The sequence below is a fragment of the Tachysurus vachellii genome, chromosome 22, assembly GCF_030014155.1.
Source record: "Tachysurus vachellii isolate PV-2020 chromosome 22, HZAU_Pvac_v1, whole genome shotgun sequence".
Lineage (NCBI taxonomy): Eukaryota > Metazoa > Chordata > Actinopteri > Siluriformes > Bagridae > Tachysurus > Tachysurus vachellii.
Window position 1 is genome coordinate 19,193,881 of NC_083481.1, and position 11,268 is coordinate 19,205,148.

The 11,268-nt window shown below is 41.9% G+C and overlaps 1 pseudogene; it reads right to left on the reverse strand.

The window, feature by feature from the left end:
• Positions 1-5,058: 5,058 nt before the first annotated feature.
• On the reverse strand, positions 5,059-9,564 carry LOC132838468 (choline/ethanolaminephosphotransferase 1-like; annotated as a pseudogene).
• Between the last annotated feature and the right edge of the window lie 1,704 nt (positions 9,565-11,268).

The window sequence follows — 11,268 nt, forward strand, 5'->3', positions numbered from 1 at the left end:
CATGTAGGAATGCTGACTGAAAGCAGTCAATTGTTTTCAGCTAATGCACAACAAAACAAAAATAGTTTAGCAATTAGAATTGTTTTGTTTTATTAAAACGTTAGTATTTTGTTTTTTTAGGTCTTTTTTATTTGATCTTTAGCTGTCTAACTGCAGCTAGCCATCGTCCTGTTAGCATAGATGCTAAGAGGCAGAGAGAAGATTGTCTGTACTGCAGCCAAGAAGAGACAGAGACAGAGACAGATTCAGAGCTGTCAAGTGTCACACATTGTATTTCTCACGCAGAAAAACTTTTTGACTATTTATCATATATTTAATAAGCCGCATCACCCAAAACGTATCAGTCCGCACCGCTGTCTCTATGGAACCGGGCAGGAACCAAGCGCGTCTCCCCTGGAGCTCTTAGTCGAGCCTGACACTTATCAGCCAATCAAAACAAGAGGCTACACAACAGCCAATCAGAAAACAGCACTGTTGTATCTGGGTGAGATTTAACACAACAACCAATGAAATAAACACACATTCATTAGTGAGGGTATTTTTGATGGTGGGTTTGAACAAAACCTCAACACAAAACAGTTTGTCTCTGGACGGGACATTGTCCTCAATCATGTCCCTAAAAATGTCTGAGCTTGTGCTGAACTGTTTTATATGGGAGCAACATTACACATGATAAAGGGGTCTAAAAAGGTAATAAACACTTACAATAAACACCACCAGTCATAATCTCTCTCTCTCTCTCTCTCTGTCTCACACACACACACACACACACACACACACACACACACACACACACACACACACACTCATTAATAAATGGAAATTAAACAAATACTTTGTTTGGGGGGTGGAAATGTCACGCTTGCCTGTCTTCAAAACCTGAGAGCCCTGCAGAGCTTCCTATGTCCTCCACTGAACCTCCTGTCCTAACTATGAAGAAATTCGAAAACATTCATTCATTCATTCATCTTCTACCGCTTATCTGAACTACCTTGGGTCACGGGGAGCCTGTGCCTATCTCAGGCGTCATCGGGCATCAAGGCAGGATACACCCTGGACGGAGTGCCAACCCATCACAGGGCACACACACACACACACACACACACACACACACACACTACGGACAATTTTCCAGAGATGCCAATCAACCTACCATGCATGTCTTTGGACCGGGGGGAGAGGGCACGGGGAGAACATGCAAACTGCACACACACAAAGTGGAGGCGGGAATCGAACCCCCAACCCTGGAGGTGTGAGGAGAACGTGCTAACCACTAAGACACCGTGACCCCCAATTTGAAAACATTTCTTGCCCAAATTTGAAATAATATGTCCAGACTTCATTAACTGGAGAACTGTAATCTGCTCATGAAACCACAGCTCACTTATGATTAGAGAGTTTGAACTTTTATTTTTCTATCCTTTTATTTGTTAATTTATTTGTTTGTTTCAGTGTTACTCATTGCACTTCTCACGAGCCTCCTGCGGCTCGCCAAGCTTTAATATGCGGCTCTCATGGCAGTAAATAATACGATGATATGATCATGTGGTTAAAATTTATTTTTCATTTAAATAACATTAAAAACAATCAGGGAAGCATAAAAAAACGAATGTGCTCTATTACAAATAATAATAATATATATATATTATTTGACTCGTCACTGACTCACTGCGTTCTGCGCAATAGCCAGTTTTTGGCGGCCTGCCAGAAGCCAGTTTGTGTTTCATGCTAGTTAACAACTTGTGTTTACTGAACACACACGGACTAAAAAATGGATCGATTTCTTATCAAACAATCCTGCACACAAAATGGATCAGTTACCTCATCAGTTACCTCTTTTGTCACTGTCACTTTGCACAAAAAGCAATGTGACAGTGACAGTCATCCGCAACTCGAGAGGAAGAGAGGAGGTTGTGGAGTCATACAAGATGAGCATAGAGAATTTCAAGAAAAGTGGACAGATGAATTTTTATTTGTCCTTCACGGATCGAACCCTTGACAGGTGCCTAATAAAGAATGATTTTTAAGTCATTATTGTATTGCAATATTGTACATTGTATTTAAGCTATTTAAGACTGAATAACTTGGCATACTTTGCAGTGAAAGTGGCTCTCCTATTGACTTTGTCCTATCAGTGTGGCTCACATGAAAAAAATAGTGAAGACCAATGTTTTGTTTGTTGATGTCATCATTTTTTATTTTCATTCCTTGTTATTTAAATGCTTTGGCAATACATGTCAAATTTGTCATGCCAATAAAGTTTGTTTTGAATTGAATTGAATAGAGAGAGAGAGAGAGAGAATATAATCATTAGAATGTTTAATCCACCATCATGAGAGTTGTGTAGTTCATTAATAATTCTAATATAACAGATACACACAAATCTGTCTGTAAGAGGATTTACAAAAGGACGTTTCATCTGTGTGGTTTATTTCAGTGCTCAGATGTCAGCCATGTTTCAGCAGTAAGAGAGAGAACATGCAGAGGAACAAAGATCAGGACAAAACCTCATGGTCCTGCTGAGAATCACTGACTAACTACAGAACTGAAAGTAAAACCCACAGGAAACAAGGAATACTGAACTCACAAATCATCAGTGAAAATACAAAACACACACACACACACCTTTTGTTCAGGAGTTACACTTTAAAGTCAGTCATGTAGAACTATAGTAATTATAGTAGTATTGTAATCAGGCTAATTCTCTGTGACTTTTTTATTAAAACAATCATTTAAATATTTTTATTATTAAAAATTTTTTAGCTACAAGATTCTTCTAACATTTAAAAATGATTGTGATTCCCTAACTAATGTGACAACACCTTCCATACAGTGTGTTAAAATCCAAACTATACCTGTAGTGTGTGTTTGAGAATCTTCAATGAGAACGGGTTTATTTACACTTAGAATGATTTGTCACACAGGATCTTCAGGAGCTCACAATCCTGATAAACAGTGTGATAAACTGTCAGCTCTGATCGTCTTGAGTGCACGAACACAAGCTGTGTGTATTACACTCCACCGCTCTCAGCCAATCAGAACACGCTAAAAACTTCCTCATTTATTCTTCTTAAATCTCAGGTTCATGAAATCAATCATAGAGTGTGAGACATATTAAGCATATATTAAGTGAATAGTCACTTCTTTGAAGTTGATGTGTCAGAGCAGGAGTAACGGGCAAACTAAAAGAGTTGAGCAACTTTAACAAGGTCCAAATTGTGGCTAGACGACTGGTCCACCATCTCTAAGGTTCAGAGACGGTGACACAGCTCAACCGGTGACACCCAAGACTGTGTGTGTGGGGAGAAAGCTAGATCCTCTTGTCACATCCCACAGAAAAGGTGGTGTTGCAAAAACTGCTGTAAAAATGAATGGTGTTACTGATAGAAAGGAGTTTGATCACACGGTATCACAGCTTGATGCTTAAGGAGCTGTGACCACGCTGACCCCTGAACACCAGCCAAAGCTCCTACAGTGTACATATCAGCATCAGAACTGCACACATGGAGCAATAGAAGAAGTCTGGTCTAATGAACTCCCTTTTTTATTTACCTACCTCATGTGGACAGCCAGGACCTGCTGCTAATGTCTCTGTGCCAGATTCCCCAGCACACCTTCAGAGGTCTTTTGGAGTCCATGTCTCAAGGCAAGTCTTATTTAATCAGGTTAATTTAATGTTCTGGCTGATCAGAGTGCAGTATGATTTATTTGTTTGGGGGTGTTTGTGTAGGTGTGATTGTGTAGGTGTGATTATTACATGTGAAATTGGTACCATTTCACTGAATGGGAGATTAAGTCAAGTGTAAAAGTTCTATTTAATTTGAAATGTATTTTTTTATTCATTTCATTTAACATTTGAGGCAGATTAAACACTGCCACAGTGGTCTTAGGCACAGAACGCAAAAGCAGCATTAAATAAAATGATAAATATATTTACAATAACCCATTCAGTAAAAATAGCATATAACAGTAGCCTCACACAGACACACAGCATGTTGTGTAAGAACAGCCCATGTTATGTGGATTCGTGTAAAACAGGGACATCATTGGTGTATTTTAACCCTCTGTGATCTGTGGAATTAAATTTCATTCAAATAGAGGATTTAAAAAAATCTAAATTGGACTGAACCATTAATGAGAGGGGGAAAAGTGCAAAAGTACATTCTGGATTTTAAAAAAAAAGAAAAGAAAGGAAAAAAAAGAGCTTTTTAATTGAGAAAGTGTGCAGCAGGAACTATCTAAGGATGAAAACGGTTCATTTGAACAATAACGCTCGGTTCAGAAAAATCCTTAATGAGACTAAGTGCACTGCACGAGGTGTTCAGGAAGTCAGGGTCATCACCTAAACTGTTTCTCTGAAGACAGTTTACAGATGACGTACACACACACACACACACACACACACACACACACACACACACACACAGAGTTGACAATTCACAAAACAACAAAACAAGACATGCCACCTGTTTTTACAGAATAAAGTAAAATATATTATGGTGGAGTCGCAGCGGCCTTCGTTCTCTTGGACTTATTTATATTTGCAGCATTTACAGACTACTTATCCAGAGTGACTTACATTACCTCTTTTTTTATACAGCTGAGCAATTGAGGGTTAAGGGCCTTGCTCAGGGGCCCAACAGTGGCAGCTTGGTGGACCTGGGATCGAACTCATAACCTTCCGATTAGCAGCCCAACACCTTAACCACTAGGCTACCACATGCCCTGAACATAGCAATACTGAGAACTGGAGGAGACGGCGAGGCACGTACCGATCATCAGGGTTCTACAATATATCACAATACTGTATTAAATATCTCTGGGGGGGTGGGGGGGGGGGGGGACAGAACGGATGTTTGACCCAAGAGATCACAGCAGTGATTATTATCACCATCTAAATGCTAAAAATTCCCATTTGCCGTAAAAACACCAAGAACGAAGATGATCACAAATCAGATTTACTTTACTAACCGTTTTTTTTTTTATTTTAAAAATGGTTTCTAAACTCTTCTTACAGAAACGTGATGAGTTTTAGCACCTGTTTTTACACACACACACACACACACACCGCATTAGTTTTTACATTTAGTACAGAGTAATTTAAATAAAGCAACTTTTTTCATGGTCAGTTAAAGTGTCCATAAACATATAATCATGTCTTTTATAAACCATGTAAATCAGGTTCATCCTTGGGCACGCTGATGGGTTTAAACACACACACACACACACACACACACACACACACACACACAGCAGCAGTGTGCGAGTCTTATTGAGCGGTTACTGGTTTAATTTTGAAGATGAAGATATGAAGGTGCGAGGAGATCTGGTTACACACACTCACACAGTAACGCACCAGATCAAACAGGGACAGCACCTGTAAACACACACACACACACACTTCATTAAGCACAGCAGAGCGTACACACACTTCTAACTTTTTAGGTAGTTGAAACCACCTCCTCACCAGTGCGATCCACAGCACCACGTACTCGTCTACGAAACTGTTGAAATACTGATCGAGAAACAAAAGTCCGGGACCCAAAAACGCCACGTCATGCAGATGCATCTCGCTTTTTGTCATGTGTGCGACCTGTTCGCAGAAAGAACAACAACAACAACAACAATAATATTTAATCTGACAGTCAGTTAAATGTTGTCAGTGTGTTATGTGCTGTTCAGATGGGATAATAGTTTTGTGTGTTTGTTCAATAATGTAGTTGAAAAATGTATTACTTATGATGGGTTCACAAACAATAAGTGATGTGTGTATAAATCATCACCATGTACTACACACACCTCATTTAATTACACACTGAGGGGGGGGTTAGTAGGTGGTCACATGACCATAACATGTCTGTAATGTGTACACATACCTAAAGGAAGTGTCGCTTCTCTGTTCTACATTATTGTTTTAGTAAAATGATCTAAAAGAGAAAAGAGTGAGCACTTCCTGGAGCATCCTCATCGTGGGAGGAAAACACTACACAATCATTACCAACATGGTAGTTCAGGTGGGATACATCTGTGAATACATTCCTCACCTTCACAAGGAAAACTAATCCTGTCTGAACAGGGTTACGGTTTAATACGTGTGGAGAAAGACAGCAGGACTAAAGGAGACACTGAAAGAATACAGTTTATACACTAAATGATCTACATTTTAAAGATGACTGTGTGATAGAGAGCATATTCACCACAAGTTTGTTGGTGATTTTGGCAGAGACGAAGCCAAAAGCGAGAATGTAGAGACAGGGATGTTCTCAAACAGCTGGATGGCAGATTTTTTATAGATCATCATAGCAAGCAATATAACAGAGCCTATGTGCAGGACTGGAGATAACACACTCGTGCCCTGGACCAAGACACACACACACACACACGAGTATATGAGTATATGCAGTAGTAATAAATGTATACATCTCTGTGTGGGGGTGGGGAGGGGGAGAGAGACTCACTGCGATGGTGGACCCGTTTTTTCCGACTCCTCCTGTGAAAATGACTCTAAAATAATTAGTGCAGCAAATCACAGCACCAACGAATGTACACAACGCTGGGATAATCTTCATCTGGATGTTTAATACTGGGATCTGGCAGACGCGCACACACACGCGCACACACACACACGTCCTTGTTAACCTGAACTATAATTTCATTAAAAAACTTATAATACACCTTTGTCACAAAATCACTCCATTTAATGCAGATGTTAATTAGAACTCATGGCGTTAGTCTGCTTCAGATTAAACACACAGTATCAAGTCCACAAACAAATGATTCATTTCAGCGGTTAATTAGGAATTAATTATTCAGTATTAATTACAGTTAAAGATCTATTGTGTGCATTGTGAATTACCAGAGCCTGCCAGAAAGCAGATCCGCCCACTGCAGCCAGCAAATACATCACCATAATGAAGATCTGCACCTCAGTCACATCAATACTGACACACACACGGGGCAGGAGAGAGAGAGAGAGAGAGAGAGAGAGAGAGAGAGAGAGAGAGAGAGAGAGAGAGAGAGAGAGACAGACAGAGAGAGACAGAGAGACAGACAGACACAGAGAGAGAGACAGAGAGAGAGAGACAGACAGAGAGACAGAGAGAGAGAGAGACAGACAGACACAGAGAGACAGACAGAGAGAGAGAGACAGAGACAGAGACACAGAGAGACAGACAGAGAGAGAGAGACACAGACACAGAGAGACAGACAGAGAGAGACAGACAGAGAGAGAGAGACAGACAGAGACACAGAGAGACAGACAGAGAGAGAGAGACAGACAGACACAGAGAGACAGACAGAGAGAGACAGACAGAGAGAGAGAGACAGACAGAGAGACAGAGAGACAGACAGAGAGAGACAGACAGAGAGAGAGAGAGAAGGAGGAACAGATTGAGAACAGTGATAAAGAGAGAGAGAGAGAACGCAGCATTAGTGACAGCAGTAATTTTTGCCTGACACAGTTATGTGGGCAGGACAAGCAGGAAGCTGATTACGTATTCCTGTAGTTGAGCAGCTGTGATTGGCTGATCAGCACTTTTTACCATTGTGTCCCAGAATTTCGGGCGATGATGGAGGTGAAATGTGCAGCAGAGCCAAAGACAGCTGCAGCTCTGTACTGTCAAATCTATACAGTGTTACACAGAGGGACACAATTCACCCATTACTGACCAAAACAACACCCACAGAGTTACACTATGATACACCCGTGCTGTGGTGTAGCTGTCTGTTATACAGTTCATTCAGTCATGACGTTACCAAACAGGAAACAATAACCTGTAGCAGTATGTGTAGGACACACAGGTGGCAGTATACATACTTAAAGAAAGCTATACACTGACTATTTTCTGATTCTGTGTAATTATTGTGCTACTGCTGAGTTACCGATCCAACAGCATTTATGTACAGTGAGCTTGAGAAGAGAAGATACTCTCCAGCTCCTGCAGTCCAGTTCTCAAAATACAAAAAACTATATATCAATAAAATAAAGATGTCCCAGTGAGTTCAGTCACTAAAGTCCCAGGTGAAAGAACACAATCATGTAAACAGTGTTCACTCTGTCGTTCATCCCTTTAAAGCACAACAGCAACCCACACTGACTCATATAACAGCAATAAGCATAGAAATTCAAATTGAACTCTCTGTGTAGAGTTTGCACTTTGCTCTGTTCTCCTACATCTATCATAGAGCTCCCTTTTGTGATTGTGTTTAATGCACTGTTTGTGTGTGTTGGGGGACTTACATGCCAAATCGCAGTGTTCCAGAAACATATGTCCTTGCCATGGAGCGCAATAAAACATAAACATTCCCGCAAAACTGCAGAAAAACATCAGTCTGGATTTGTCCCCAACTGAAACTGCTATACTCGTACCCACACCACAAAACACTGCACACAGAGAGAAGGAGAGGAGAGAGAAGAGAGAGACAGAGCGCTCTAAAGAGTAAACACAGTGTCTTCTCCATCCAACAACATACACATAAAATGTCTAGACACACACAGAACAATATACACACAATACCAAACACTGTAGAAGTGCATACGTGTAGACGTGATGATTATATTTTGTGAGTGGAGCAGTGTTAAGCAGGTGATGTATGACGCGTTTATTCACTAGTACCTGTGGACAGAGAGTCACAGCCATGATCAAACAGCTCCCTAGTGGCGAAGAGCTGTTAGTGCGCCGGCCTGTTTCCCATCAATCGCATCCAGAGACTGATAGACAACAAACCAACAGCACATAGCAGGTATGCCCACAGTGGAGCCTGAACACACACACACACACACACACACACACACACACACACACACACACACACACACGATGTAATTAAATATTTTTTCATAGTTTCATTTTATATTTCATGTTTATGTTTTCTGAAGACACTAAATGTAGGGATGTGGTAGCCTAGTGGTTAAAGTGTTACGGAAGGCTCACAATCGGGAAGGTTGGAGTTTGATTCCTACGTCCACCAACTGCCACTGCTGGGCCCCTGAGCAAGGCCCTTAACCCTCAATTGCTCAGTTGTATAAAATGAGATAAAATGTAAGTCACTCTGGATAGAGGCTCTGGGGCATCTGCTAAATGCTGTAAATGATTAGATACATGAAATGTTAGAGTGTCCAGTCTACACTCTCCACATGTTTGGGCATGAGCTTGTGTTGCTTTTGTCTTCCACCAGTGTATCTGTCAATATCATACAATCGCTCACTACATGTTTTATTAGTTGTTTTGTTATTGTCAGTCTGTACCTGAATTGTTCTGTACCTGTTCCGTTGCAGTGGGACAATAATAGATGAGCACAAGCGTGGTGAAGGCATTGGTGGCGAGGCCGATGATGGTGATGAGGTTGGGTGCGATCCATGGGGGCATGCAGCCCACCAGCCACTCCCAGTAGCATTGCATTATGGGTTCGAGCAGTGATTTTCCAGCGCTACTGTAACGATGCTCCTCCAGACGCTTCAGTTGGTGCCGAGTCAGCACTGGAGCAGGAATCTCGATCAGCCGCCTTAGCATGGGGGGCTCTGGCCCCCCACGGACCCCGCCGCCCCACTCATTCCCCCGCCACCTACAAACACACACACAGCTCTTAAATAAATCTTTTATAAAGTGGGAAACACACTGAGAATCAGAAGAGTATTTTAAAACCTCAGCTTGTCTCTGGTTGGCTACAGCATGGACTTACGCCACCTGTTCCACACCACTCCACTTCCACTCTGCTCCACACATCACACACACACACACACACACACACACACACACACACACACAGCACCTAGAAAGAAGTGAGAGAGCATCAATGTCATCAACAGTAGATAAATACTTCTCAATAAATCTTCAATACTCAGGCGCCCCATGTTTATTTCACCTAATGTTATAAAAAGTAGGTTTAATATTGCTTTATTCCTTTAAAATAAATAAGATTATATTTCTGACAAACAGACAAACAGAGAGACAGACAGTGAGACAGACAGAGAGACAGACAGAGAGACAGACAGAGAGACAGACAGAGAGACACACACACAGAGACAGAGGCAGACAGACAGACAGACAGGCAGGCAGAGAGACAGACAGTGAGACAGACAGAGAGACAGACAGAGAGACAGACAGTGAGACAGACAGAGAGACAGACAGAGAGACACACACAGAGACAGAGGTAGACAGACAGACAGACAGGCAGGCAGAGAGACAGACAGTGAGACAGACAGAGAGACAGACAGAGAGACAGACAGTGAGACAGACAGAGAGACAGACAGAGAGACAGACAGTGAGACAGACAGAGAGACAGACAGAGAGACAGACAGAGAGACAGACAGAGAGACAGAGGCAGACAGACAGACAGACAGGCAGGCAGAGAGACAGACAGTGAGACAGACAGAGAGACAGACAGAGAGACAGACAGTGAGACAGACAGACAGACAGACAGACAGGCAGGCAGAGAGACAGACAGACAGACAGACAGGCAGAGAGACAGACAGACAGACAGCTTCAGGAAAGAAAATAGTCAGGAAAATTAATCACACCCTGACAGCGTCATTTTAAAGACATCTGAAACGTTTTCAGCCCCTTTTTAATACCCCGTTGTTTTCTACACTGTACTTTAGCTCCCTTTCCCTTTTATGTGTTAGCTTTGACTGCTAATTCCCCCCCGGACCGGAGGCTTCAGTGCTGCTAACCAGTTTAGCTCATGTTACTTAGCATTGCCAAGTTGTCGTGTTGTAAACAACTAAACTGTTATCCCCGTCCTCCCCCCTAGTTAGTTTATGTGTGTCTATATGTATGTCCGCTTCGGACCAATTGCCGTTGTGTTCTTTTAAATTTTTAAGAAATTTAGATGGCGGCCCCCCCCCATAACAGTGGGATGTCATGTGGGTTGTTCTCTCCCTCTTGTTGACTCCTCGAATTTATTTTCACAAAATTTACATTTCCTCCCCTTCATTTCGTAGTAAGGTCCCCTCTTCCCTGAGTTCCCTATTATTGGAAGACTGATCACAGGTGAGCGTTTGTGAGCTCGTGTCAGTGTGGAGGTGGTTTTTACGTTGTTGTTCTTTAGGGTTGAGTTTTGATGGCTAGCAAGGATATAGGAATATTTAAGAGAGCTGTCCGTTAGCCAAAGTGTGCTTGTGTCATCTACGTTCCTCCTGCCTGTTACTCCATTGTGGGGAGTGGACCAGTCATTCTGTGTGGATGTCCGTCATGGTGATGTATGTCGAGACGCAGTGAAATGTTTTTGGTCTGTTATCTTTCTGGTTGTGGGGTCGAGGGTGTGTTT